This window comes from Tripterygium wilfordii, chromosome 20 (assembly GCF_013401445.1).
Source record: "Tripterygium wilfordii isolate XIE 37 chromosome 20, ASM1340144v1, whole genome shotgun sequence".
Taxonomy (NCBI): domain Eukaryota; kingdom Viridiplantae; phylum Streptophyta; class Magnoliopsida; order Celastrales; family Celastraceae; genus Tripterygium; species Tripterygium wilfordii.
The window spans coordinates 2,694,698-2,710,471 of record NC_052251.1 but is presented as its reverse complement, the minus strand read 5'-3'; positions in this window follow the sequence as shown (position 1 = coordinate 2,710,471).

The window sequence follows — 15,774 nt, the reverse complement described above, 5'->3', positions numbered from 1 at the left end:
GGTTGGTCATAGGAAGCATGAGTGTCCACGAGGTGGCAGAGCTTCAGAGCAGTCACAGGCACTTGGTTTACCACCACCAACTTCTACTCCAGCTCTTCCTTCTACTGTTCTGTCAGGAGGAAGGGGGCGAGGTGGGGCTAAGCAGCAGACAACATTGACTCATGGGAGAGCATTTGCATTGGGACACCATGAGGCATCTGAGCATCTTAACTTCATTGGAGGTACCTTTCTCATTTCAAATTGTTGGGCAAAGGTGTTATTTGATTCAGGAGCTACGACATCATTCATTTCTACGTTCCTTGCACATGCATTGAGTTTGAAAATTTCTCCAATGAGGCGAATGTTTAAGGTAGACACTCCTTTTGGGCATTTCACCTCATTGGAGGATGTAGTTCTTGATTGTGTGTGTCGGTTTGGTAGTATAGCCCTAATGGCTGATTTGTATGTCTTAGACTTCAAGGATTTTGATGTAATCCTTGGAGTAGATTGGTTAACAAAGCATCATGCGTTGATGGACTTTTGGGAGAGGAAGGTCACTCTTAATGTACCGAAAGGAGGGGTGATATAGTTACACTGGTCGAAGGGTGTTCCATGTCCTCACTTCATGGACAATCCTTCATATCAAAATTGTATGATCACGAGTTTGATTACATCGGCACCTAGGGGTGATGTAGCTACTTCGACACGTGTGGTAGAAGAGTACATGGATGTATTTCCAGATGAGTTACTTGGATTACCACCGAATAGGGAGATTGACTTTACCATTGAGTTGCATCCGAATGTTAAGCCAATTTCGATCCCACCATATCGGATGACTCCGGCAGAATTAAAGGAATTGATGACTCAGTTGGAAGAGTTGCAAGACTTGGGATTTATTAGACCGAGTGTGTCCCCGTGGGGAGCTCCAGTATTGTTCGTAAAGAAGAAAGATGGTTCGTTGAGGATGTGTATAGATTATCAGCAATTAAATAAGGTTACGGTAAAGAACAAGTATCCGTTGCCACGGATAAATGATTTGTTTGATCAATTGAGAGGTGCTAGGCATTTCTCTAAGATTGACTTACGTTCGGGGTACCACCAATTGAGGATTAGAAATGAGGATATTTCAAAGATGGTATTTAGGACACGATATGGGCACTATGAGTTTTTAGTGATGCCATTTGGGTTGACAAATGCTCCGGCGGTGTTTATGGATTTGATGCAAAGGGTTCTTCGTCCATTCTTGGATAGATTTGTGGTTGTATTCATTGATGATATTTTGATTTATTCTCCAACGGTAGAGGAGCATGAAGAACATTTGAGGTTAGTGTTGCAAACGTTGAGGGAGAATCAATTATATGCTAAGTTGAGTAAATGTGAGTTTTGGGCTACGGAGGTGAAATTCTTAGGTCATGTGATTAAGCAAGAGGGCATTGCGGTAGATGACTCTAAGGTTGAATCCGTGTTGAATTGGGAGAGACCTAAGAATGTTTCAGAGATTAGGAGCTTTTTGGGATTAGCGGGGTATTATAGGAGGTTTATCCAAGACTTTTCGCGTGTTGCCGCACCTATGATGCAACTCACGCGGAAAGGTACACCATTTGTGTGGTCGGATGAGTGTGAGGAAGCTTTTAAAGATTTGAAGGGTAGGTTGACATCTCCACCGGTGTTAGTGGTTCCGGAGAGAAGTGTAGGATACCAAGTGTATTGTGATGCTTCCGGAGTAAGGTTGGGTTGTGTGTTGATGCAAAGAGATAGGGTAGTGGAGTATGGTTCTAGGTTGTTGAAGATACATGAGAAAAACTATCCGGTTCATGATTTGAAGTTGGCGGCAATTCTATTTGCCTTGAAGCAATGGAGGTATTATCTTTATGGAGAAAAATTTGAGGTATTTTCGGATCGTAAGAGTCTTAAGTATCTATTCACCCAAAGAGAGTTGAATTTGCGACAAAGGAGGTGGATGGAGTATTTAGAGGATTATGACTTTAGTTTACAATATCACCCGGGTAAGGCAAATGTAGTTGCGGATGCATTGAGTAGAAAGTATAGAGTTGCTAGTTTGTTTATACATGAGTGGGGAATTGTAGAGACAATAAGTCAATTTGGTTTGGAGTTGCAAAGTGTAGAGGAAAGGGTGTATTTGGGTAGTATGACTTCTAGACCGATGTTGATTCAAAAGGTGATGGATGCACAAAATGGGGACCCGATTTTTGATACATTTGAGGAGGACTCGGATGGGTTCGGGGTGATGATGGAGGTGTGAGGTTTGGGGGGAGATTGATAGTACCCGATGACAAGGAGCTACAAGAGGAGATCTTGAAAGAAGCATACCATTCTCAATTTGCTATGCATCCCGGAGGCACGAAGATGTATCAAGACTTGAGAAGAAACTTTTGGTGGAGAGGCATGAAGGCCGATGTAGCTAGATTTGTGGCAAGATGCCTAACATGTCAACAAGTGAAGGCAGAACACCAAAGGCCGACGGGTTTGTTGCAACCCTTACCGGTGGCACAATGGAAATGGGAGATGATCACTATGGACTTTGTGACAGCATTACCGATGACACTTAAGCAAAATGATACCGTATGGGTGATAGTCGATAGATTGACCAAATCAGCTCACTTCCTACCGGTGAACAAGACGGACACTTTGGAGTCATTAAGTACATTATACGTGCAGGAGATAGTGCGACTCCACGGAGTGTCACTATCCATTGTGTCGGATCGAGACCCGCGATTTACGGGTAGATTTTGGGGTAGTTTGCAGGAGGCCTTAGGGATGCAATTGGATTTCACTACGCCATATCACCCGCAAAGTGATGGGCAAAGTGAGAGGACTATCCAGATTTTAGAGGATATGTTGCGTGCTTGTGTGGTAGATTTTGGTGGTAATTGGGAAAAATACCTACGTTCGGCAGAGTTTGTGTACAACGACTCATACCAAAGTAGCATCGGGATGACACCATTTGAAGCACTTTATGGGAGGCCTTGTAGATCACCATTGTGTTGGGCGGAGGTTGGAGAGAAAGTAGTATCGGGACCCGAAATGGCGAAGGAGACAAGAGACGGAATTGAAAAGATTAGAAAGAGGTTGATCACGGCTCAAAGTAGGCAAAAGTCCTATGCGGATAAAAGGAGAAGGTCATTGGAATTTTCGGTTGGGGATAAAGTATTTTTGAAGGTTAGTCCACGTCGAGGCATTCAAAGGTATAGCAAGCAAGGGAAGTTGGCACCGCGGTTTGTGGGTCATTTTGAAATTCTTGAGCTAGTTGGACCGGTAGCCTATCGTTTAGCGATTCCCCCAAAATTGACTAAAGTTCATAATGTGTTCCATGTTACGAAAATATGAGCCGGATCCATCACATGTTTTAGATTGGACTACATTAGAAGTGGAGGAAGATGGAAGCTACACTCTTCAACCGATAAGGATTTTGGATCGAAAGGACAAGGTCACACGATCAAGTACCATACCGTTGGTAAAGGTCTTGTGGATGCATCATGACACGGAAGAGGCAACTTGGGAGCTTGAGTCGAAGATGAAGGAGAAATATCCACATTTATTCACAAGTCTAGGTACGTTTTAAATTTCGGGGACGAAATTTCTTTAAGGGGGAGAAGATGTAATACACCGAAGTTCTTTTCGTTTAGAAATTAGGTATGACAAACACGTGTTGAGTATGTATATATATATATATATAATCGTTAGAAATTAATACCAAGTGATTTGGGGGGTGTACGAGTGGTTTTAAAACTGAAAATTTTGACTAAAGATGTAACAGTCCGGACAGTTTTTAAAAACTGTCCGGATAGAAACAGTAGAAAATTGAATAGGGAGGTTTTTAGGCAGAGGTGTCCGGATTCCTCCCTAAATTTGCACCCCGGAATTGGTTTAAAACACCCATTTTCGCGATTTCTTTCAAAATACCCGACCTAAACAAACCCTAAACCTCATTTTCTCTCAAATTTCCTCCCTCCCATCAACCTAAGATCATCAAATCAAGGTAAGATTGTCCTCTTTCAAGTTGTTTCAAGTTGGATTCATGATTTCTCTCTCTAGCTTACATATTCTTAAATTCCCTTCTTTGTTCTAATCTTTCAAGGTTTGAACCCAAACTCAAATCCATGGGTTCCTACATCATTTGAGGCCTAAAGGAAGCTTGAATCCCTTCCCTCTACTTGTTTCTACAACCTTGGTAAGTTTCTTAAACCTAAAAGCTAGTATCTAAAGATTGGGTGATTTGGGATTCTAGGGTTTTATGGGTGTTGTAGATTTAGGGAAAATTCTTTAAATTAGATGAAATTAGTGATCTAATAGGTTGATGTAGACTTGTTTATGGTTGTATTGCGAGATTCTATTGTTGATTGGAGTAACAAGCTTGAGTAGGTGAAGTTCAAGAATTTGGGAAGTCTTGGGTAAGAGAATGTAATGAGTTTTTGATTTATGGGATTAATTTGTATTAGATATGTGCAATTGAAGTTGTTTGTATATTGATTGGAGGATGGGTTTACCGAATAATAGGTTGGTTGAGGCCGGGAAAAGGCAAGGTTGAGTATTGATTTACATAGCTAATTTTTGGAGTGCGAGGTAGGGAAATTCCACCATTGTTATTCTCTTGAATATGTTATCCTATTACAAATGTTGTTTTTTCCCAATGTTCATTATAAATTGGTTCTCGCCTTAATTGCACCTAAGGGAGAACAACCCCCACTTTGTGATATTCTTATTATATGATTTGAATTATATTGCATACCCTACTTGTTCAATCTTCCATTGAGCATGAATTACTCTTGAACATGCATCATGTAGTATTATATATATATGTATATATATATAGGATGTATAAATACCCAATTGCATAACCATGTTGGACATGCATTGTAGTTGCATGGTAGATGTCGGGTATGGACCCATATATCTCATAGTTGTGATTGATGTGGAATATGGATTGTCGTTGGGCCGTTCAGGGTTTCCTTGAGTAAGGGAATGTCGGTGGGCCGGATCAGGATTCCATATGTGCTTGACACACCATGCGATGATGCCGTTGGGCTGTTCAAGGTCCCGATATGTGTAGGGATGCCGGTGGGCCAAGTTAGGATCTCATATGGTGTGGTTATCTACTTGTGTTTGGTGTACATGATGTTAGCTATCATATTGTTGCATTTGTGCATTTCTTTAAGATTTCAGCTTTATGTTATTCACTTACTCTTTATTATTCCCTCCTGGGCCTTTCGCTCACCTTTTTCTTTCTCCTATTCCCTCCTCGCAGGTGAGTCTAGTTCGGTACCAGGGTCGCGGATCAGGAGGAGGGTGCGTGACATGGATGGACCCCTGGAGAGTAATATGACTAGATAGTTCTAAACTTGATTTATGTCATTACTATTTGGTCGTATCTATATTTCTTAGTTGAGACGTTGTGTGATATCCCCATTCTTGACTGTGGGATGGACGGTAGGGAGGGTACTCCGTGTGATCGGGACTCCCGAACCGGGTTTGTGGACCTTGTGCCCTGACAACTTCTTATGTTTGCTAGATTGCTATTTATGCTGGATGTGGATTATATATGTGGTTGTGTGGAGAAATTATGTGTGACTGTTAGGTGGCCTGAGGCCTTGCTTAGATGTGAAATTGATTGATGATATGACATGCTAGGAGGCCGGAGGCCCTGCTTAGATTTGATAATTTAACTGTGTTATGAATTGTTAGATGGCCGGAGGCCCTGTCTAGGTTGTGAATATATTTGTGATTTTGCTGCGTGTTTACTCCAGGTTGGCATCCTCCATAATATAGGGAGATGCTGTCGAATTTTCCGGTGGTGTGATGGTTGAATTTATTAGGATTTGATTTAGATGGTACCAAAATTAACGCATTTCGAGTCGGGGCATTACAGAAGACCTTGGGATACAGAAGGATATCATTGCTGCTCAAGAAGAAATTAAGGCTTTGGAACTCAAGATCCAAGGTTTGAAGGAGAAGATTTTGCAGCAATATGATGTAAGAAACCAGGTGCATGAGAAATTCCAAGATGCTTTGCAAAACCTCAATACTCTGGGTGCTTCCATCAAGTCACAACTATCAGATGCTCAAACTTGGTCTTCAGATTTGCAGCTCACTCAAGCGCACCTTTAGGCACATCAGAATACCTGGTCGACTTTTAGGCATATGTTGAATTGATTTTTTGGATTTTGGCCATTATTTGGCCTTGGTTGGTTTTTTGAGAATAATCTACCGCCATCTGTATTGGCTTCTTTTATTCAGCTGGTACTTGATTTTGATCATTATTTGGCCTTAATTTCGGATATTTTCTTTTTATAATTGCTAACCATTTATTTGTAATTTCTTTTGTGTGGCCTGTGGCCATCTAATATTTTTATTCATAATATGCGGCTGTTAAGGCCAGCTCATGGTTACTGCTAAAAAGCTTGCTTTTACATTCTTTATATCATTACAGTTGTAGATTTCCAAATGCTTGGGAAATATGGCTTTAAGTATTTGCCATTGATAAATCTCTTAGGTGGCTGACCATCTAGGTCTGCTAGCCAATATGCATTGCCTTTGAGAATTCTGTGGACCTTGAAGGGTCCTTCCCAGTTTGGAGACCATTTGCCTAGCTCTCTGTCCTTGATTCCTGGTGGTAGGATCACCTTCCACACCATTTGGCCTTCATGGAATAATTTCTTCTTCACTTTCTTGTTGTAGGACTTTGCTATCTTCTTCTTTTGGACTATCATCCTGTTCAAAGCCTCAATCCTGCTTTCATCCAATTGTTCCAGCTCCATGTTCATAGCTTCTGAATATTCTTGAACAAATAGATCATGTTGCTTCATGATCCTCAAAGATGGGACCACCAGCTCCATAGGTAGTACTGCATCATGCGCACAAGTGAGAGCAAAATGGTTGGTTGTAGTGTTTGTTCTCTTCAATATACGGTAGGCCCATAATGTCTCTGGTAGTATCTTGTGCCATACTCTGGGATCATCCTCGATAGTTTTCTGCATGATAGAGATGATCACCTTATTTGAAGCCTCTGCTTGCCCATTGACCTGAGCATAGTATGGAGTAGATGTGAGCAATTTGCTCCATAATCTTTCAGAAATGCTTTGACCTCCCCTCTAGTGAACATTGTCCCCTGGTCAGTTGTGATGGTTTCTGGAATGTCAAATCTGAAAATAAGGCGTTCTTTGATCAAATCTACCACTTCTGTTTGTTCGACCTTTTTTAGGGGTATGACCTCTACCCATTTTGTGAAATAGTCAATAGCCATTAGGATAAAGTGATGTCCCTTAGATGAAGCTGGAAAGATCTTTCCTATGACATCGATAGTCCATCCTCTGAATGGCGATGGTTTAATGATAGGCTGCATATTCGCCGCTGCTGCTTTTTGATTGTTGCCAAATTTTTGGCATTGGTGACAGCCTTTTGCATAATTAATGCAATCTTTCACGATAGTCGGCCATTCAAGAGAGCACTAGTGACCCTTTGAGCAGGGTGTGATGGATTGAGGGATAAATCAGGCCGAGAGGTCGGAGGAATTGCCATGACTGGGCCCACATCTTTGTCCTTATCCAAAGCTGCCATGTGGAGATTGAAGCAAGCAGAACGTCGCTGGACAGAAACACGCGCACAGATAGACAGCAGCCGTGAACAGTGTCAAGAACATTAACGATGAACAGTACCGTGAATAGTGATAATAAAGAAAACCCTAATGGCTCCGATACCAACAAGAATATGAGAAATTGTATTTGTATATTCATATTGTGAGACTGCACATTACATTGTTACATTGAGAGCCCTAAATTAAGGAAATCGAATCAATCAGATCAACCTAATTCTAGGAAACTAAATCAAAAGGAATATTTATAATCCATAATTACAGAAAACGTAATGTTCAACCTAATATTTTCTCTTAATTTGGACACGAATTTCTTGGTGGGCATGGAGAAGTAGATGTTAATACCAGGATAACCAGTAGTATAATTTCCTTTAGAAACCAGCAATTCAAAGTAGTAATCAATGGGTGATGGAGCTTTTTACATTTTCACTTGTCAAATCTGAGTGTAAATGGCATGAAAAATACAGGCATCCAACTTATTTTTTAAAAATATCAAGCTAGATTCTGCTAACAATGCCACTTTTGAGGAGAATGATTGAAGCACTGTTTAATGCAAAACGTATCATGCAACGTTTGGAGGGGTGGACAAATTTTGAGGTGATGTTGGAAAAGAGAAAGGGGAGACAGTATTGACAAATGACAATACCTTTCTTGTTTCACAATCACAGCTATATATATATATATATATAGCTTTTGGAAAATATATATATATATATAGCTTTTGGAAAATTTATTATAAAGAAAGGAAAAAAGTTGTAGGGCAGAGGAAGACTTCTTTATTTTTTATTTTTATGGGACTGAAATGGAGTTTTGGCATGGAGTTGTCTTTAATAAATATTGCCAAAAAGTAAAGTGGGATATGTTATTAAAAGATGAAATGAACATGGACTCCAACATCATATCCCACCTTTAAAGCAAGACATGGACATGAACCCACTCAATTGCTTAGATAAAATTAACAATAACGTAATTTCCATTTTTTTGCTCTAAGAAAAAAAAAAGAAAAAAGATGAGGACAAGAACATCAGTGTCATATGATCTTAGCTATTTGTGATTCTCTAGTTTCTTGGTATTTTTGTTGTCACATATGAACAGAAAATTGAAAAATACATTACATAATTAATAGCTAATAAACATGTCATAAAGTTGGTAGCTGTACAAGTTTGACCTTGCAAATTTTTATGTGTGTATATAGCCACCATTATATTGTGAGCTCCATCTGGCAAGTGGAGAAAAGAACAATGGAGATTGAGAAAATATCAAGAGAGAACATCATACCCTCTTCTCCAACACCTATTGGTGTGAAATATTTGCAAGCTCACAAATCGCACAAGTAATAAAGAATAAATAAAGTATCACTCTCACGAGAATGTATTGGTAAATTCAATCAAGTATCAATATAAACAGTTATCACATTAAAATGGGAAAGTGAATTGTTTGGGTTTGTTTTATCTAACACTAAAGCAAGAATTTAAAGAGATTAACAACTAATAAGCAATTGAATCAATCAACCATGCAAACAAACACGAAAGTGAGTTTTCAAGAGAGTCAAACACTAGGGTTCCTAATCTCACATCCTCTTATCCAATTGTACTCCATTAATCCATTAATCCTCAATTCTCAATCCAATTATTGACAATCGATCTCCCAACCTATTCAATGTTCTATTCCTAGATACATCGAAAGTATTTTCAATACAAATCTCTATTATTCCTAACAATCGGATTAATATATAAAAACCCATTAAGAGCGGTGGAAATCATTTAGCGATTGCACAAGTAATAAACCTATATTCCTATAGTTCATGCAACCTATGTTCTCTATGGATTCTTGCAACCCTAGGTATCTCCTTCCGGTCTCAACCTAAGCATAATATCATCCAAATGGTGATTAAGCATTTGAAAGTAATAAGCACATCCATAGAAAATCAACAATAGAGTAAGAGATTCAAGAACAATGGATTAATTTCATTCAATCTTCAAAGAGGGGTTCCATTAGGATCCCTAGTTAGAGGATTCATTCCTCATAACTAAGGAATACAAAACGATATCCAAAATAGCAGTCATTAAATACAAGAACAAGAGAGAAATAAAGAGAAACCCCTGAATCATTTTGCTCAAGCTCCAATTGCTGCTGTGTAGAGACTCCCAAAACCCTTGTTTCTTCCCAAAAGTTCTAGAATAGCCTAAAACCCTAAAAATCTACCCTTTTATACTCCCAAAAACTCTAGAGTCGTTTTTCTAACAAGTTTGTGTCGTTTTGAACTGGACCCACATGAGTTGGGAGTATTTTCAGGCATTAAAAAATCTTCAAAATCGCGAACTAGGATTGGCCAATCTATCGGAATTGACCTCCGATCGATCGGATTAGCTCTCTGTTATTCCTGCTTATATTGTGGTATGATCGATTGGTATTAACCTCTGATCAATCGGATTTCAGCTCTGTCTTCAAGTTGTCCTGATTTTGATCCGATTTGGCTCCTTTTCTTCAATGCATGTCCTGACACCTGAAATATGTAAATATACAATTTGTTTCACTCAAGTGTATGTGGGTGGAATAATGTACACAAGAAAACAACATTCCCACATACTAAAATCCTTAAACGCTTAGAAACAAATGAAATGATCTCATGAATGGATGCCATTTAACTAAGCAAATGACTTACACCTCTCATCACAAATCATGTTCAATTCAGAAGTGTTCTCAAAATCAAGTGGGACTTTCAAGGCTTGTACTGTAGGCTAAAGTCTAAAATGAGAGGAGAAAGGGTAATGGTTCAAGAACAAGTGGAGAAACATAAATATTTAGCAAAAATAATCCCAAAAACTCCTCTACTCCAATATTCTTTCATTCTCAAATCTTCTCTTTCACTCCACACACAGTTTTGCACAAAATTGGGATCATAAGCAAGTGCACATTTTTTTTTTAGAGAACATGTATTTACATTTGCACAAGCTAGATCCTCTTCACAATTCTTCCTTTTTCCTTGCTTCTTTCTTTCTCAAATTCTTCCAAAACCAACCCAACTCATTTCAATCATCTTTTATCATTTCCTCCCCCAACGCACTAAACGTGAAAATTTCCATACCACTTTTCTAAATGTTCAGCAATTCAAGCACATCCCATTCATACTTCTCATAAAATAATCACAATTTGTCCACATTGAAGAAAAATGGGGAAGAAAGGTTATGAACAAAGGTAGTGTTTGGCTTCGAAATGGGTGCAAGGGATAATATATACGAGGGAAGGTAAAGAAGGTATTTAACCATCCAACGATGGGCTTACTCTCATCTTTTAAGAAAACAAAAGAATTTGCCACAAAAATTGAATGAGATGCACTGTCATGTAATGTATGCCGAGTAAGTGACCAAAACAAAGAATAATGAGATCAAGCAAAGACTAAAGTGAGCAAACAAAGACTTTAGAGTTGATTTTCATCACTCAATGAAAAACGATTGGCTCAAAAACTCACATGGGTTAAAGTCTCCGTATTTTGCAAGGTAATGTGTGTTCCACTACTCAAAATTTTCAATTTGATCCTTTGGTCACAAGTTTAACTCTTAGAAAAGCAACATCAAGATTAAGCCACAATTTCATCAATTCATCCCAAATGTCAAGAATTGCATCACATAATCATCACAGAGGGGAAGCATCACTAAAAACAAAAAGAAAAAGTACGTCTATTCATACTACAATAAAGTTCAAGAGTTCCAAAGAAAAGTAAAATAAAAGGAAAAACAATAAAAGGAAAAGTTTCCTTCTCACCCCTACAGTAGATGTGAACACTATCCTCAGTGTTTCAAGCATTAAGTACAAAGTAGGGTAGAGAGGAACAAAACAACCTGGGTGGCCTCAGAGAGAACATCTCCTAGATGGAAGAGGAGCAAGGGTAGGCTCAAAAGCAACAGGTATAGGTGGAGAAGTAGATTGCATGGACAACTGGCGTAAAAGATCTATCATCTCTGACTGTTGTGCACGAATAGCAGCCAACTGGTCACGGGTCTCCATCTGAAACAACTCAATGGAATCCAACCGCTCCTCAATAGGGCGAGCAAGAGGGGGAGCAATAGAACTGGACGGAGCATTGGGATCCACTGGCTGAGCATCAGTATCATCCTCCGTCGGAATATCATCTGGGTGGGGCATATGAGGAAGATGACCGGTACCCAGGTTCCAGTCAGCCTAGGAAAGCTTAGAAACAAGAGGGTCAGCATCGTCTATCTCTGGTAACTGGTGGCCCAAATGGGACACGTCAGCTGTTGACTGACCAAGACTTTAGAAAATTTTGATAGTGTAACAACTCAGTAATATAAGTCGTCAAAATGAAACGTTTAAAACTTGAGGGGTTGAGTTGTAACATGGCCCATCTGTCAATGGCCAAAAGTGATATTAACTCAGAAAAGAAGACAATAAAAGAAGATGAAAGAATAAAGAAAATAAAGTAATAAAATGCAGGATACTGTAGTAGTTTAATGTACATAGAAATTAGAGGAATACGGAAGAATTTTGATTTTATCAATCTCACGAACAAAATCCAAGCAAGAATAAGATTAGTTGATGAAAGGAGGCTGAGGAGCAAAAAGGGGAATCGGCCCGAGAAGGGGCTCGTGTCTGATTAGTTAGTTGGGGAATACAACCTGAAAATTATATGAAATGTCTTTCGTTTTATATCCAATAATCCAGAATTATCATACACTTTTCATGTTGAATTTGGTTTTGTTTCGAAAAAAAATATGTCATCGGGTTCGTAAAACTAATACAAATACAAATATTTTTTTTTTCAAATTTAAAAAATGTTTTAAACCATAAAATTTAAGACCTCGTAGGAGAATTTCTTTATAATAACGGACACACATAACTATACGAGTTTTCTCGTATGCGGACCGAACTTATGACCCACGTTATGCGCCGTCCGATTCATCACATGGCCTGTCTTTTTCCTTGATTTATCCATATCTCAACTACTTCTCTCTCTCATCTGCTCAGCTAGTTCATTCGCAACACATATCGAGACCAAATCGAGCTATAGATGAGCAAGATCGTGACTTATGGCTTTTGTTGCTTTGTTCTTAATCGACTCTGTGACTGATAAGAATCCACTCTGCTTGGCTTATCTTTATATTGCTAGTTGCAAGCATTTGAATAAAAAATGGGTCTCTCTAGCCTTCCTGCTCCATTTGAAGAAGTTCTATGTGTATCACTTGTCACATATCCACAAGGCAGATTCGGAAAATCAAAACACAAAATTTCATGACAGAGCACATCAGATTTCATCATAATCGAGTACATCCAAAAACATAGACAAATTTTGAATAACTTTTATAAAATCGGAATCTGCCATAACAGATTATATGCCCAAAATAACAAACTCAGGTTTTGGTCGAAAGCCATGCACCAAGAATTGAAATCCTTACATGAGAACTACCCTTACGACATGCATGGTGAATTTATCTCAAGGAAATGACACCGAGATTAAGAAATAGAGAACCAACCAGCTCAGAAATAGCCCTTTTCTGAATATAGAGTCACAACCAGCTCAGAAATAGCCCTCAACCAGCTACCTTCAGTTGATCAGATCAAGAAAAGACTAACTCAAGTGATAGGAAGGATAACAAGCATAACTGATTCAATATAGCCGACGGCCAATATTACATCAATAAGAGTAAAAAGTTACCACTCGCTACACATAGACAACTAGGGTAAAGATAGAGAAACATCAGCAGGTCGAAGTACTGAGATAACCCCAAAACAAAATACAATGAACTAACACAAGCAATCTTAATGTGCTTGAATTCGATCTAAACAAAAACAGCAACATTGAAAAGAGACTGAAAAGTAAACCATTTCAAAACAGAATTGAAAATTAGAAACCACAACAAGGACCATAGTTACATGCACACATTGATCAAAGCTTTGACTTGAGTAAATCAATTTCAAGTGCCCTTGATTGGGCTTGTGACCTAAAACATGCAAGGGCCCTTTCAACGAGGGATTGAAAGAGATATTTTATAGAAGGGAAATTTTATTTACACCATTCTAAGAATTTTTTTATTTACATCTATAACGTTGTATAAAATGTTTAATATGCCATTAAATGTAAATAAATCAACACAATCATCCCGATTTTGTTCCCAATTATATATGTGTGTGTGTTGATTTTGAATGATCCAGAAGTAAATACAAGTGGAACTTCAGGGCAGACCTTTATTGACTTGCGCATTGCATTTGTCATAATCCTCCAAACACAAATAAAGTGTTCGCCTGTTTGGTGCAGTGGTTTCGCTATATCAGCCCCTCTCTGTGCGGTTCGGTTGGCTAAATGTCAGTGGGTTTTTTTAAAGACATGGGCCCCAGTTTATTAATACTTAACCTTTTTATTAATTTTTTAGAAAACAAAATGGCCCCCAGTTTTTAATACTTTAACTTTAAAAACCAACAAACATGGCCCCACTTTATATTCCCTTGACTAGTCTTATACCACAATTCTTAAAGTCGAGGTTACTTGTGATGTGCATGGATATGTATTAAGTGTTATGTGTCGCTCTCAGGTCAAATTTTGCGAGCTGCTAATATTTAATATTGACAGTGAGTTTAGGCAGTCAACTAAAGAACACCATATAACCTCTGGTGTGAATAGTTGTTCTTGAAATGGTTGGATGAGTCTAAACTCTAAAGCATTGAGGTGCTTGAGGCATTGTATTAAGTTCACAGTCAAGGGAAAATGGTGCAAGATTTGGTTAGCAGCGTACCAAGTGAGTGAATAGGGACTTATCCAATACACTGTACATGCATCTATAACCCTGCATATTCTTTCACGCTTTGATATTAGTCTATCCTTTTCATGATCCTCGATTCGTATATTTTTTTGGGACAAGTTCTGAGTCTACCGTTGTTGTTGATATGACTTTATCTGTTCGGTTCACAGTCGTTAACCCAAGAGCTTTCAAGGGGAGCATGGGTTGCAGAACATGACAAGGAATACAAGAAACGGTAATGGAATAGAAGCATGGGTGTCACTGGATGAAGAAATCATGGGTGTTGTAGAACATGACAAGGAACTCCTCTCAGTAGCCTCAGTGGATCCTAGTCCTTTTGAAATTGATTCGCTCAAGTAAAATATTTGATCAATGTACGCATAAAACTATAGCTCGTCGTCGTTGTGGTTTCTAATTTTCAGTCTCTTTTCAATATTGTTGGTTTCATTTTGATCGAATTCAAACACATTAATAAAAGGAATATCCTTCCTAGCTATAAGTGCAACAATCTCCTGTAGATTAGAACCTCATGAGAGAGCAGTATTATCCAGAGGATATATAAAACCTGTAGTACTCTATTTGCTATCAACATCACCAACTAAGTCAGCATCCACATAACCAGTTAGTTTCAAATCAAATGCAGTGAAATAGAGGCAGGTATAAGTCGAACCCCTTAAGTATCTCATGATCCCCTTAAGTATTCTCACTAACATTTATCTTAAGTATCTGGTCATGTACAGACCCTAGCTTACTGTTATGACTTGAGTCTACGATTGGTCGCAAGAACTCAGCTTCAATATTTGATAAAGAACACACACAAACAGTAGAACGACACGAGAATTTTAACGTGGTTCGGCCTATTTATTTATTTTTAGCTACATCCACGGAGCACTGGAGATTGTTTTTTTATTTTTATTTTTTATTTCTGTCAAGATGAATACAACTTACATCATCACGTATTCACTTATAGAGAATACAAACCCTAAAACCAAAGCCACTTGTACATGGGCCAAACCAATTCACATGGGCTTCTATTTAGAATGGCGACATAGAGTCTTCAAACCCAACACTTACATCATCAACCCTATAGCTGAGGCGTATGTATGTTTTTCATATCCTCATCTGTCTTGGGTGATTGATCTTTCCCCATTATGAATTGACTGTCCGAAAATATACACACGGATTTGATTATGTCCATGTCGAATCGACGGAGAACCTTTTCAACATACTCTTTGAAATCTTGAGTGTATCTTTGGATTTGTCCCTTGCCATCCTCAGGCCAAGAATCTTTTTGTAGCTTCATATCCCTAATCTAAAATTTCTTTGACAACTGCCTTTTCAGCTTACTAATCTCCTCACTGCTGGATCTTGCAATGAGCATATCATCCACATACAATAAGTTGCCAAATTACCTAAAATAGCAGCAATGTT